General features: G+C 44.7%; 1 protein-coding gene across 1 annotated transcript in view; it reads right to left on the bottom strand.

The window, feature by feature from the left end:
* The window catches only part of GSDME (gasdermin E), an 89115-nt gene extending 84931 nt beyond the window's left edge, over positions 1 to 4184 (bottom strand). Inside the window, exon 1 of the mRNA XM_075271447.1 lies at positions 4095 to 4184. The gene's annotated coding sequence lies outside the window, so the exon portion shown is untranslated. The remainder of the gene's footprint in view (positions 1 to 4094) is intronic.
* Positions 4185 to 13182: the final 8998 nt, after the last annotated feature.

The raw sequence follows: 13182 nt of genomic DNA, 5'->3' as shown, positions 1-13182 counted from the left end.
TGTCTAAAGGTTGTGCTACCAAGTATTAGGCTGAGGGTGCCAATACTTTTGTCTGGCCCATTTTTGGACTTTTGTGTAAAATGATCAATGATTTGACTTTTTTTTTTTCATTCTCTTTTGTGTTTTTTCATTGAAAGCAAAATAAATGAAGATATTAATACCAAAGAGTTTGTGCTTGCAATCATTTTCTGGAAGACAATGAGTATTATCTGACAGAATTGCAGGGGTGCCAATACTTTTGGCCAACACTGTACTGGTCTCATAAAACGTATACACATATTAGGAAAAGTCTGAGTGTGGTGGATGTCTGGAGAACGCTACCGGCTTGTATAATGCCTATTATAAAACATGGAGGAGGGGGAAATCGTATAGGGCAGTTTTTCAAGGTTTGGGTTAGGTCCCATATTTCCAGTGAAGGTTAATTGCAATGTTACATCATGTAAATAGTTCTTATACTATAAATAGTAAGAATAGAAGAATAAATAAGGGATAGTTGTTTTTAGGAGCCACTTGGACCCCTCTAAAAGGCCATGCCACAAAGATATTGTTTTTCTGACCGAAAATTTCACAAGATTTTGTTGTATAAATGTTTTGGGCATTAGGACTAAGGCCTCATGCACATGACCTTAGTTTTTATCCACAATTGCATTAATTTCTATGGGCCCATGCACAGCCATAGATTTGGCAGCTGTATGCTCGTGCTGTATACAAGGACCGCAAATTATGAAACATATCCGATTTTTTGCTGCATTTGTGGTGATTATACAAGTCTTTTTGCGGATCCGTGATTGCAGATGACATACGGACATGATTTGGGGGGATTGAGGATCAGTGTTTCCAGACAGTACAAACCACTACAGAAATGTGTATGTAGACTAAAGTTATATTCACATGAATAACGGCCCTGCGGTGTCTGTTTTTTAACAGATGTCACATAGCAGAGTTCAATTCAAGTGAATCGGGGTTATTCATATGATTGTTATTTTGATGGACTGTTGTAACGGACCATCAAAGTCTAGGTCGAGTCCTATTTTTGTCCATTGTCACAGATCCCTTCATACAAAACGGGTGCCCCTTCAGTGCAAGATGGCCATGAAAAATGGACATTTTTCATGGCCATTTTGCACCTCAGTTGTGTGAATGTAGCCATACTCACTGCGAACCAGAATCATAAACCAGACTTAATGTAATATAACTGGCTACTAAAGACAGCAGAAACCACAGGACTTTAGAAAATATCTGGCTTGAGAAAGTATTCTATTCATGAAATGCATTTATAGACACGTGGTCGGTCAGTAACAAGTGTGAAGTAACCAGCAGCTATATATACTTCCACCTTACTGGATGAGGAGATTGGGCAACAATCACAGTAATGTCAGTGTGTGTACCAAGTTATCCTACCAGACAACCCCTGCTTATATGTCCTATTAGGGCAAGAAAGTGCCCACTAGTATCCGGGACAGAGAGTCAATATCCTTTAACTGTGGGTCATGCATGCTACAGTTACCCCTTGATCTCAAATGGTTTTGTGTAATACTAGCTCTTACCAGCATTTGGTAATCCGTTCGGGGATTCTGCTTGGGGACCTACCAAACGGACTACCAAATGCATTGAGAAGCGGTGAGCAGTGAAAGTACGCGGACCCTATAAATTATAATGGGGTCCGTATGCTCTCCAAGTGCTGCCAGCACGAATCATGCGGACATGAAAGTAGATCACAAAGTACTTTCATGTCCGTATGATTCGCGTGGGCAGCCCGTGGAGAGCACACGGACCCCATTATAATTTATGGGGTCTGTGTACTTTCACTGCACAGTACTTACCAGTGCGTTTGGTAGTCCATCTGGGGGGTCCCCATGTGAACTCCCCCAAACAGATTACCAACACAGATGTGAACGAGGCCTTAGATCTCAGTGAAAAGCTGATCGCTGGATTTCTAGTACCTGGAGTGAACAGATCTGCCATAAGAAATAGGGGGTGCAATGGTACTACCCCTGTGACTCTGGGCTACATACAACATAACATTTGGCATCCATTGCTATTTAGGAATAGAATGGGGCATATTTACCAAAAAGAGATATAAGGACAACAAACTAAGAATAACGTGTGTGAATAAATGTACATAAAGTGACTGATCAATTGTCCACCAGCAACAAACCGGACTAAATTGGCAGATTACATAGTCACTAACCTATGCATAGACATGAAACTTTATACTTTTTACCTATATCTTATCATAGAATTGCAGCTTTCTGGTGTTATTCTCTGCTCCCTTCTCTCTCATAAACTGACTATCACTATTATAATCACTGCCATATCCATCTCAAAATAGACTACAGGTCACATGACTTAGATTACATATGTCTGTAGAAGTCTATAGAGAGAGTCCAGGGAGGGAAGTATAGGTACCATCTGATGCTGGAGCTACACCGGAGGTTTCTATCACAACTAAAGTACTTTACTCATGTCAGTCCTTCTCCATATATGTCCTACAGATTCCTGAGGGAGGGAGACAGTAAAGCTAGGTTCACAATAAGTAGGACCAACCACGCAAAATTCTGTAGAAATCTTCTTGCCCACAGCAGTGAGATTTTCTGCTCCCATTCACTTTGGAATCCGCCCAAAGATCCAGCAGGACATTTCTTTTTACAACTAGCTAGACTTTTACATCTCGTGGAAAATGAAGTGTCTGCCACCTATTGAAATGCAAGGGAGGTGGAATTTTTGGAGCCATGAATATTACACCATGTGAACCTAGCCTTATAGAGCACCTGTGACATCAGGGGAGGAGTGGGCGGAGCGACCCAGGCGCTGCCTCCAATCATATGACTCAGGGGTCGTGACATTGCCCGAACCCCAGTCCATGTAAGTAAATAAATACTCCCCGGACAACCCCTTTAGAGGGATCCTATCATTAAAATGCAATTTTTTGTGACTAACATGTAGGAATAGCCTTAAGAAAGTCTATTCTCCTACCTTTAGTTGTCTTCTCCGCGCCACCGTTCGGTAGAAATCCTGGTTTTCTTCGGTATGCAAATGAGTTCTCTTGCAGCACTGGGGGCGGTCCCCCGCACTCAAACAGCACTGGGGGTGTCCCCAATGTTGAGAGAGAATTCTTCAGCGACGCCTCCATCCTCTTCTGAAATGGCCTCTTCATGCGTCTTCTTCTGGCCTTCTCTTGAAACTTCTACGCAAGTGCAAGTACAAGAAAATGGCTGCTTACACCAGGCGGGCATGTGCAGTCGGCTCTGCCCGTGGATTGATGGCAGAGCCAACTTGCGCATGTGTACAAGTTTCACCCCACCATCAGAAGAAGGTCGTGTGAAGATGCCGTTCCAGAAGAAGATGGAGGTGTCGCTGGAGAGTTCTCTTGCAGTATTGGAAACACCCCCAGTGCTGCGAGAGAACTCATTTGCATACCGCCGAAATCCAGGATTTCTACCGAATGGCGGCACGGAGAAGACATCTAAAGGTAAGAGAAGAATAACCTTTCTTATTCCTACGTGTTAGTCACAAAATAAAGCATTTTAATGATAGGATCCCTTTAATATAGTGTTCTGTAGGATGAACCAATGCTGGGACCAATGGAAATAACAAAGAGCCCGCATTGCCAGTATGAGCTCCGCAGCCCCTCCAATGGCCGCCTCAGGGCTTTCATGCACACATATCAGTATATTGTATATATGGACCCATTATTTATAGCTGCTTAGTTGTGATCCTTCTTATCCAATGTATCAGACCCTCAAAAAAGTGATTGGCGCCACCATTCATAAATATGGCGCACAACATTATATCAAAATACCCCATTATATCTACTAAAGTGGTTAAAATTAGCACAACACGTACATAATAACATGTATGGCCCCTGTAGTTAGTGCACTGGGGGACCCACTCAATGCTAACTTGTTTACAACATGTCTTACTCCAAAGTGGAAACCCCCTCTAAGTGTTGCCCTGGCAAGTCTGGAGACTGCATGAGGATGACTCCAAGTTATTGTCTGTGTGACTGCTGCCTTTGTGACTCAGCGACAAGTCCCCACACCGGGAGGCTGCCCAGGGAGAGGAGACACCCACAGCAGCCTGACACAACTCACCTGCCGCCAGCACCGGCTTTCCCGTGTGTCCTGCAGCAGTCACCCGAGTCTCCCCACTCCCCACACTGCCTGCTCTGCTTCCCCTTTCACTGCTCTTCAGCCTCAGCGCCCCTCGAACTCCTGATTGCTGATTGGTTGAGGGTCTGCTGAGCTGCTCTGCCATTGGCTACATCGTGTGTCACTCTAGTAAGGAAGCAGTGGGCGGGACTAGCGCGGCTCTCAGTGTCTTGTCCTGTTATGTGCGCGCTGTGTGTAAACAATCGCAGAAAAGCCCCAGTGGTGCGGCCGGACTGAGGGGATGGAGGGGCTGGAGACGGGCAGGGCGATAGTAATGGAGAGAGCTGGACAGGAATAAGATAACAAGAACTTGTGGCTAGTAGAACAATGGCTAATAGCACAACATGGCGCATACACCTAGAACTAGCTACTATTAGGGGGCTTGTGGGGTTCATGTATAAAAGCTCCTTCTGTGGGGTGAGATATTGGGGAAACTTCTCAGCATATTCCCATTTAGGACATCAGGGGCTCAGGACTCTAAGGGCTTATTCACACAACATGGTTTGGTGGCCATGTTCGCAGTGCTAAGTATAGGATCTATTCACAGGATCTAGCAGTCTGTATAGCCGGTATAGGATCTAGTCACAGGATCTAGCAGTCTGTATAGCCGGTATAGGATCTATTCACAGGATCTAGTCCTCGTTCTAACAGTCTGTATAGCCGGTATAGGATCTATTCACAGGATCTAGTCCTCGTTCTAACAGTCTGTATAGCCGGTATAGGATCTATTCACAGGATCTAGTCCTCGTTCTAACAGTCTGTATAGCCGGTATAGGATCTATTCACAGGATCTAGTCCTCGTTCTAACAGTCTGTATAGCCGGTATAGGATCTATTCACAGGATCTAGTCCTCGTTCTAACAGTCTGTATAGCCGGTATAGGATCTATTCACAGGATCTAGTCCTCGTTCTAACAGTCTGTATAGCCGGTATAGGATCTATTCACAGGATCTAGTCCTCGGTCTAACAGTCTGTATAGCCGGTATAGGATCTATTCACAGGATCTAGTCCTCGTTCTAACAGTCTGTATAGCCGGTATAGGATCTATTCACAGGATCTAGTCCTCGTTCTAACAGTCTGTATAGCCGGTATAGGATCTATTCACAGGATCTAGTCCTCGTTCTAACAGTCTGTATAGCCGGTATAGGATCTATTCACAGGATCTAGTCCTCGTTCTAACAGTCTGTATAGCCGGTATAGGATCTATTCACAGGATCTAGTCCTCGTTCTAACAGTCTGTATAGCCGGTATAGGATCTATTCACAGGATCTAGTCCTCGTTCTAACAGTCTGTATAGCCGGTATAGGATCTATTCACAGGATCTAGTCCTCGTTCTAACAGTCTGTATAGCCGGTATAGGATCTATTCACAGGATCTAGTCCTCGTTCTAACAGTCTGTATAGCCGGTATAGGATCTATTCACAGGATCTAGTCCTCGTTCTAACAGTCTGTATAGCCGGTATAGGATCTATTCACAGGATCTAGTCCTCGTTCTAACAGTCTGTATAGCCGGTATAGGATCTATTCACAGGATCTAGTCCTCGTTCTAACAGTCTGTATAGCCGGTATAGGATCTATTCACAGGATCTAGTCCTCGGTCTAACAGTCTGTATAGCCGGTATAGGATCTATTCACAGGATCTAGTCCTCGTTCTAACAGTCTGTATAGCCGGTATAGGATCTATTCACAGGATCTAGTCCTCGTTCTAACAGTCTGTATAGCCGGTATAGGATCTATTCACAGGATCTAGTCCTCGTTCTAACAGTCTGTATAGCCGGTATAGGATCTATTCACAGGATCTAGTCCTCGTTCTAACAGTCTGTATAGCCGGTATAGGATCTATTCACAGGATCTAGTCCTCGTTCTAACAGTCTGTATAGCCGGTATAGGATCTATTCACAGGATCTAGTCCTCGTTCTAACAGTCTGTATAGCCGGTATAGGATCTATTCACAGGATCTAGTCCTCGTTCTAACAGTCTGTATAGCCGGTATAGGATCTATTCACAGGATCTAGTCCTCGGTCTAACAGTCTGTATAGCCGGTATAGGATCTATTCACAGGATCTAGTCCTCGTTCTAACAGTCTGTATAGCCGGTATAGGATCTATTCACAGGATCTAGTCCTCGTTCTAACAGTCTGTATAGCCGGTATAGGATCTATTCACAGGATCTAGTCCTCGTTCTAACAGTCTGTATAGCCGGTATAGGATCTATTCACAGGATCTAGTCCTCGTTCTAACAGTCTGTATAGCCGGTATAGGATCTATTCACAGGATCTAGTCCTCGTTCTAACAGTCTGTATAGCCGGTATAGGATCTATTCACAGGATCTAGTCCTCGTTCTAACAGTCTGTATAGCCGGTATAGGATCTATTCACAGGATCTAGTCCTCGTTCTAACAGTCTGTATAGCCGGTATAGGATCTATTCACAGGATCTAGTCCTCGTTCTAACAGTCTGTATAGCCGGTATAGGATCTATTCACAGGATCTAGTCCTCGTTCTAACAGTCTGTATAGCCGGTATAGGATCTATTCACAGGATCTAGTCCTCGTTCTAACAGTCTGTATAGCCGGTATAGGATCTATTCACAGGATCTAGTCCTCGTTCTAACAGTCTGTATAGCCGGTATAGGATCTATTCACAGGATCTAGTCCTCGGTCTAACAGTCTGTATAGCCGGTATAGGATCTATTCACAGGATCTAGTCCTCGGTCTAACAGTCTGTATAGCCGGTATAGGATCTATTCACAGGATCTAGTCCTCGTTCTAACAGTCTGTATAGCCGGTATAGGATCTATTCACAGGATCTAGTCCTCGTTCTAACAGTCTGTATAGCCGGTATAGGATCTATTCACAGGATCTAGTCCTCGTTCTAACAGTCTGTATAGCCGGTATAGGATCTATTCACAGGATCTAGTCCTCGTTCTAACAGTCTGTATAGCCGGTATAGGATCTATTCACAGGATCTAGTCCTCGTTCTAACAGTCTGTATAGCCGGTATAGGATCTATTCACAGGATCTAGTCCTCGTTCTAACAGTCTGTATAGCCGGTATAGGATCTATTCACAGGATCTAGTCCTCGTTCTAACAGTCTGTATAGCCGGTATAGGATCTATTCACAGGATCTAGTCCTCGTTCTAACAGTCTGTATAGCCGGTATAGGATCTATTCACAGGATCTAGTCCTCGTTCTAACAGTCTGTATAGCCGGTATAGGATCTATTCACAGGATCTAGTCCTCGTTCTAACAGTCTGTATAGCCGGTATAGGATCTATTCACAGGATCTAGTCCTCGTTCTAACAGTCTGTATAGCCGGTATAGGATCTATTCACAGGATCTAGTCCTCGGTCTAACAGTCTGTATAGCCGGTATAGGATCTATTCACAGGATCTAGTCCTCGGTCTAACAGTCTGTATAGCCGGTATAGGATCTATTCACAGGATCTAGTCCTCGTTCTAACAGTCTGTATAGCCGGTATAGGATCTATTCACAGGATCTAGTCCTCGTTCTAACAGTCTGTATAGCCGGTATAGGATCTATTCACAGGATCTAGTCCTCGTTCTAACAGTCTGTATAGCCGGTATAGGATCTATTCACAGGATCTAGTCCTCGTTCTAACAGTCTGTATAGCCGGTATAGGATCTATTCACAGGATCTAGTCCTCGTTCTAACAGTCTGTATAGCCGGTATAGGATCTATTCACAGGATCTAGTCCTCGTTCTAACGGTCTGTATAGCCGGTATAGGATCTATTCACAGGATCTAGTCCTCGGTCTAACGGTCTGTATAGCCGGTATAGGATCTATTCACAGGATCTAGTCCTCGTTCTAACGGTCTGTATAGCCGGTATAGGATCTATTCACAGGATCTAGTCCTCGGTCTAACGGTCTGTATAGCCGGTATAGGATCTATTCACAGGATCTAGTCCTCGTTCTAACGGTCTGTATAGCCGGTATAGGATCTATTCACAGGATCTAGTCCTCGTTCTAACGGTCTGTATAGCCGGTATAGGATCTATTCACAGGATCTAGTCCTCGGTCTAACAGTCTGTATAGCCGGTATAGGATCTATTCACAGGATCTAGTCCTCGGTCTAACAGTCTGTATAGCCGGTATAGGATCTATTCACAGGATCTAGTCCTCGGTCTAACAGTCTGTATAGCCGGTATAGGATCTATTCACAGGATCTAGTCCTCAGTCTAACAGTCTGTATAGCCGGTATAGGATCTATTCACAGGATCCAGTCCTCGTTCTAACAGTCTGTATAGCCGGTATAGGATCTATTCACAGGATCTGGGCCTCGTTCTAACAGTCTGTATAGCCGGTATAGGATCTATTCACAGGATCTAGTCCTCGTTCTAACGGTCTGTATAGCCGGTATAGGATCTATTCACAGGATCTAGTCCTCGTTCTAACGGTCTGTTTAGCCGGTATAGGATCTATTCACAGGATCTAGTCCTCGTTCTAACGGCCTGTATAGCCGGTATAGGATCTATTCACAGGATCTAGTCCTCGGTCTAACGGTCTGTATAGCCGGTATAGGATCTATTCACAGGATCTAGTCCTCGTTCTAACGGTCTGTATAGCCGGTATAGGATCTATTCACAGGATCTAGTCCTCGTTCTAACAGTCTGTATAGCCGGTATTGGATCTATTCACAGGATCTAGTCCTCGTTCTAACAGTCTGTATAGCCGGTATAGGATCTATTCACAGGATCTAGTCCTCGTTCTAACAGTCTGTATAGCCGGTATAGGATCTATTCACAGGATCTAGTCCTCGTTCTAACAGTCTGTATAGCCGGTATAGGATCTATTCACAGGATCTAGTCCTCGTTCTAACAGTCTGTATAGCCGGTATAGGATCTATTCACAGGATCTAGTCCTCGGTCTAACAGTCTGTATAGCCGGTATAGGATCTATTCACAGGATCTAGTCCTCGTTCTAACAGTCTGTATAGCCGGCATAGGATCTATTCACAGGATCTAGTCCTCGGTCTAACAGTCTGTATAGCCGGCATAGGATCTATTCACAGGATCTAGTCCTCGGTCTAACAGTCTGTATAGCCGGTATAGGATCTATTCACAGGATCTAGTCCTCGTTCTAACAGTCTGTATAGCCGGTATAGGATCTATTCACAGGATCTAGTCCTCGTTCTAACAGTCTGTATAGCCGGTATAGGATCTATTCACAGGATCTAGTCCTCGGTCTAACAGTCTGTATAGCCGGTATAGGATCTATTCACAGGATCTAGTCCTCGGTCTAACGGTCTGTATAGCCGGTATAGGATCTATTCACAGGATCTAGTCCTCGTTCTAACGGTCTGTATAGCCGGTATAGGATCTATTCACAGGATCTAGTCCTCGGTCTAACAGTCTGTATAGCCGGTATAGGATCTATTCACAGGATCTAGTCCTCGGTCTAACAGTCTGTATAGCCGGTATAGGATCTATTCACAGGATCTAGTCCTCGGTCTAACAGTCTGTATAGCCGGTATAGGATCTATTCACAGGATCTAGTCCTCAGTCTAACAGTCTGTATAGCCGGTATAGGATCTATTCACAGGATCCAGTCCTCGTTCTAACAGTCTGTATAGCCGGTATAGGATCTATTCACAGGATCCAGTCCTCGTTCTAACAGTCTGTATAGCCGGTATAGGATCTATTCACAGGATCTAGTCCTCGTTCTAACGGTCTGTATAGCCGGTATAGGATCTATTCACAGGATCTAGTCCTCGGTCTAACAGTCTGTATAGCCGGTATAGGATCTATTCACAGGATCTAGGCCTCGTTCTAACGGTCTGTATAGCCGGTATAGGATCTATTCACAGGATCTAGTCCTCAGTCTAACAGTCTGTATAGCCGGTATAGGATCTATTCACAGGATCTGGGCCTCGTTCTAACAGTCTGTATAGCCGGTATAGGATCTATTCACAGGATCTAGTCCTCGTTCTAACAGTCTGTATAGCCGGTATAGGATCTATTCACAGGATCTAGTCCTCGTTCTAACGGTATGTTTAGCCGGTATAGGATCTATTCACAGGATCTAGTCCTCGTTCTAACGGCCTGTATAGCCGGTATAGGATCTATTCACAGGATCTAGTCCTCGGTCTAACAGTCTGTATAGCCGGTATAGGATCTATTCACAGGATCTAGTCCTCGTTCTAACGGTCTGTATAGCCGGTATAGGATCTATTCACAGGATCTAGTCCTCGTTCTAACAGTCTGTATAGCCGGTATTGGATCTATTCACAGGATCTAGTCCTTGTTCTAACAGTCTGTATAGCCGGTATAGGATCTATTCACAGGATCTAGTTCTCGTTCTAACAGTCTGTATAGCCGATATATGATCTAGTCCTCGTTCTAACAGTCTGTATAGCCAGTATAGGATCTAGTCACAGGATCTAGTCCTCGTTCTAACAGTCTGTATAGCCGGTATAGGATCTAGTCACAGGATCTAGTCCTTGTTCTAACAGTCTGTATAGCCGATCCCTCAAAAGATAGAACCTTCCAGTTCCCAGGCCCAAGCGTTACCCATTTTAACGGATCCCAAATAGATTTTAAGTACCCTCTGGTACTTAGTTACGCCCAAGTGTGCGGCGTGGTCATGTGAATGAAGTCTTAGTTCACAAATCAGTACAACAATGAATTAAAGGGGCTGTCCAACAGTAGATAGAGGTGGCCGATCCTTAGGATAGGTCATCAATATCAGATTAGTGGGTGGTCCAACACTTGGCACGCTCACCAGTTGGCTGCTGTGGTCACCAGATCTGCACACTTGCAGTGGACTGTTACTGTGGTAGGGCGTGGGCCAGTCTGACACTAAACTCTTGAATGGAAGCTGCAGAATGGTGACAGGCCCATTACACAGTGTACAGAGCTGTCTGCTTCTGACTCCATACACTGCAGATCCAGTGACCATAGCAGATGATTTTGGGGTTTCTTGGACAATCCTTTTAAGGCTCTGTTCTGATCTGCTAAACAACAAATGCAAAATGCACCTTCCGGGATCTCCCATGGGCATGTAATGGCATCCATCTGGGTTCCTACAAGCTTTCTGTCATTCGGAATATTGCACTACCTCTGCTGACTTGCCTTTTTTCCATAGCACATCCCAGGGCCATACCTTTACACTTGCCGGTCTATATGATGTAAAAGAAGACATGAGGCCTCCTCCATCTTCCATTGCTCCATTGTCCAGTAATGATATTCACTATTGGCTGTGGACAGAACTCAGCGACGGCACACTGAATGGTCCGCAGCTATACATTCTCAGACCCAGAAAGTAAGGCTGTGTTCACATGGAGGAATTTCACATGGATTTGGGGGCGAATTTCACCCCCAAATCTGGAGCAGTTTCCTCCCGGAATCCGCCTCCCATTGTTTTCAGTGGGAGGCAGAGATCACAGCTGGACACGGAAAAAAGAAGCGCCCTGCTTGATCTTGCTGTAGATTCTATGCCGTGGAGTCCGCGGCTTGAGAGTCCCTCCTGATTAGGCTATTTCATCCAGAAGCGGGAAGCCACAATGGAATGCACTGCATCGGCATCCTGTCACGGATAGACCACGGGTAAAATGCCGACAACAGAAAATGAAGAGGAATTCTTCTTCATTTTCTGCTGTGTGAACATACTCTTACAGTGCATTGGTTGTTCTTCCACCTTTCTGTCATTGGCAGTATTATATAAACTGCAGATCCAGTACAACCTGTTGGTGTTTGCTTACTGGGCTTTAGGACTGATGCAAATATGAACAATAAAGTTTTGTTTGTTTCTCACCGTTCCTTTTCTTGGAAAGTTCAAGGTGCACGACCTTCGCTTTTGGACTTGAAAAAGTAGTATATGTAGATACCAAATATATGTAGAAAGAGGTCCGCATCTCTTGTCTTTGCCATAAAATGTAACCTTTAATCCATTGCTTTATAAAAATTAGTAAGAGACATACAAAATGTGAAAGAGTAGAAAAAACATAACAACAAAAAATGTGGTTTAAAAACCGCTAACCGCTATAGGACTGAGCCTGCTGGGGTCACTTACACTAGCATTGGGGGGGCGTTTTGTTCTGGTTTGTCAGAGGACCAGAACAACAGACAACTAAACCCTGTTTTTTCTTACTCCTGGAATAAAACTTTTACCATAACAATACATTTTGGAACAAGAGAAAACAATACTTGACCAATTGAAGTCAGATACAAGTTTGAGCAGATTAGAATTGCATGTCAAATGTCACTATAGTTGGATGTACCCCTTTAAAGAGAACCTTTCATCAGATTGGGCACAGGCAGGGCCGCCGATAGGAAAGTATTACTGCTACTGGCGCTCGCAGCAGTCATTGTATGTCCGATTTCAACTCAGATCTGCATCCAGAGGACGTTGGTAACCAGTCACAATCAGCTCCCCACTTATCCCTGCATGGAGAACTGCAGGCCCCCCCTTTTTTTTAATGGCCAGTTCTTCGTGCAGGGATAAGTTGACAGCGGATTCTGACTGGTTACCAACATATCCCGGCAAGGGAGGCCAAAAACGCAATGTGAAAAAGCCCTGAGGATTTATTAAGAGGGCTCTTATAAATGGTGTTGGCTCTCTATAGACGCTGTCACACGTAGCAGATTTTACCTGCAAATAGAATCTGATTAAGCCTTGTAATGCTGCTAAATAAAGGGAAATGTAATACATAATGGGTATGTCGCAAAATAAAGTAGTTTTAAAATGGCGGGGGGGGGGGGGGGCGGACATTTAGGCTGTACGGGGCCCCAAAATTCCTGATGGTGGCCCTGGAAAGCCGCTATATACTGCTGGAAAGCCGACAGTGTGCTGAATTCAGCGCACTATTGGCTTTCCCGATCTGTGCCCGGTGTAAAGCGCTATCGGTCCCGGTGCCGTAGCGCTTTAAAGTCAGGAGGGCGTTTCTGGCAGTCAGTCAGGAACGTCCTTCTGTACAAGCAGCTGTCAGGAACGTCCTTCTGACTGTAAAGCGCTACGGCACCGGGACCGATAGCGCTTTACCTGGGGCACAGATCGGGAAAGCCGATAGTGCGCTG

Source organism: Leptodactylus fuscus, chromosome 4 (assembly GCF_031893055.1).
Source record: "Leptodactylus fuscus isolate aLepFus1 chromosome 4, aLepFus1.hap2, whole genome shotgun sequence".
NCBI classification, from domain to species: domain Eukaryota; kingdom Metazoa; phylum Chordata; class Amphibia; order Anura; family Leptodactylidae; genus Leptodactylus; species Leptodactylus fuscus.
Note: the sequence above shows the minus strand (reverse complement) of the source record. Positions and strands in the feature narration are given on the sequence as shown.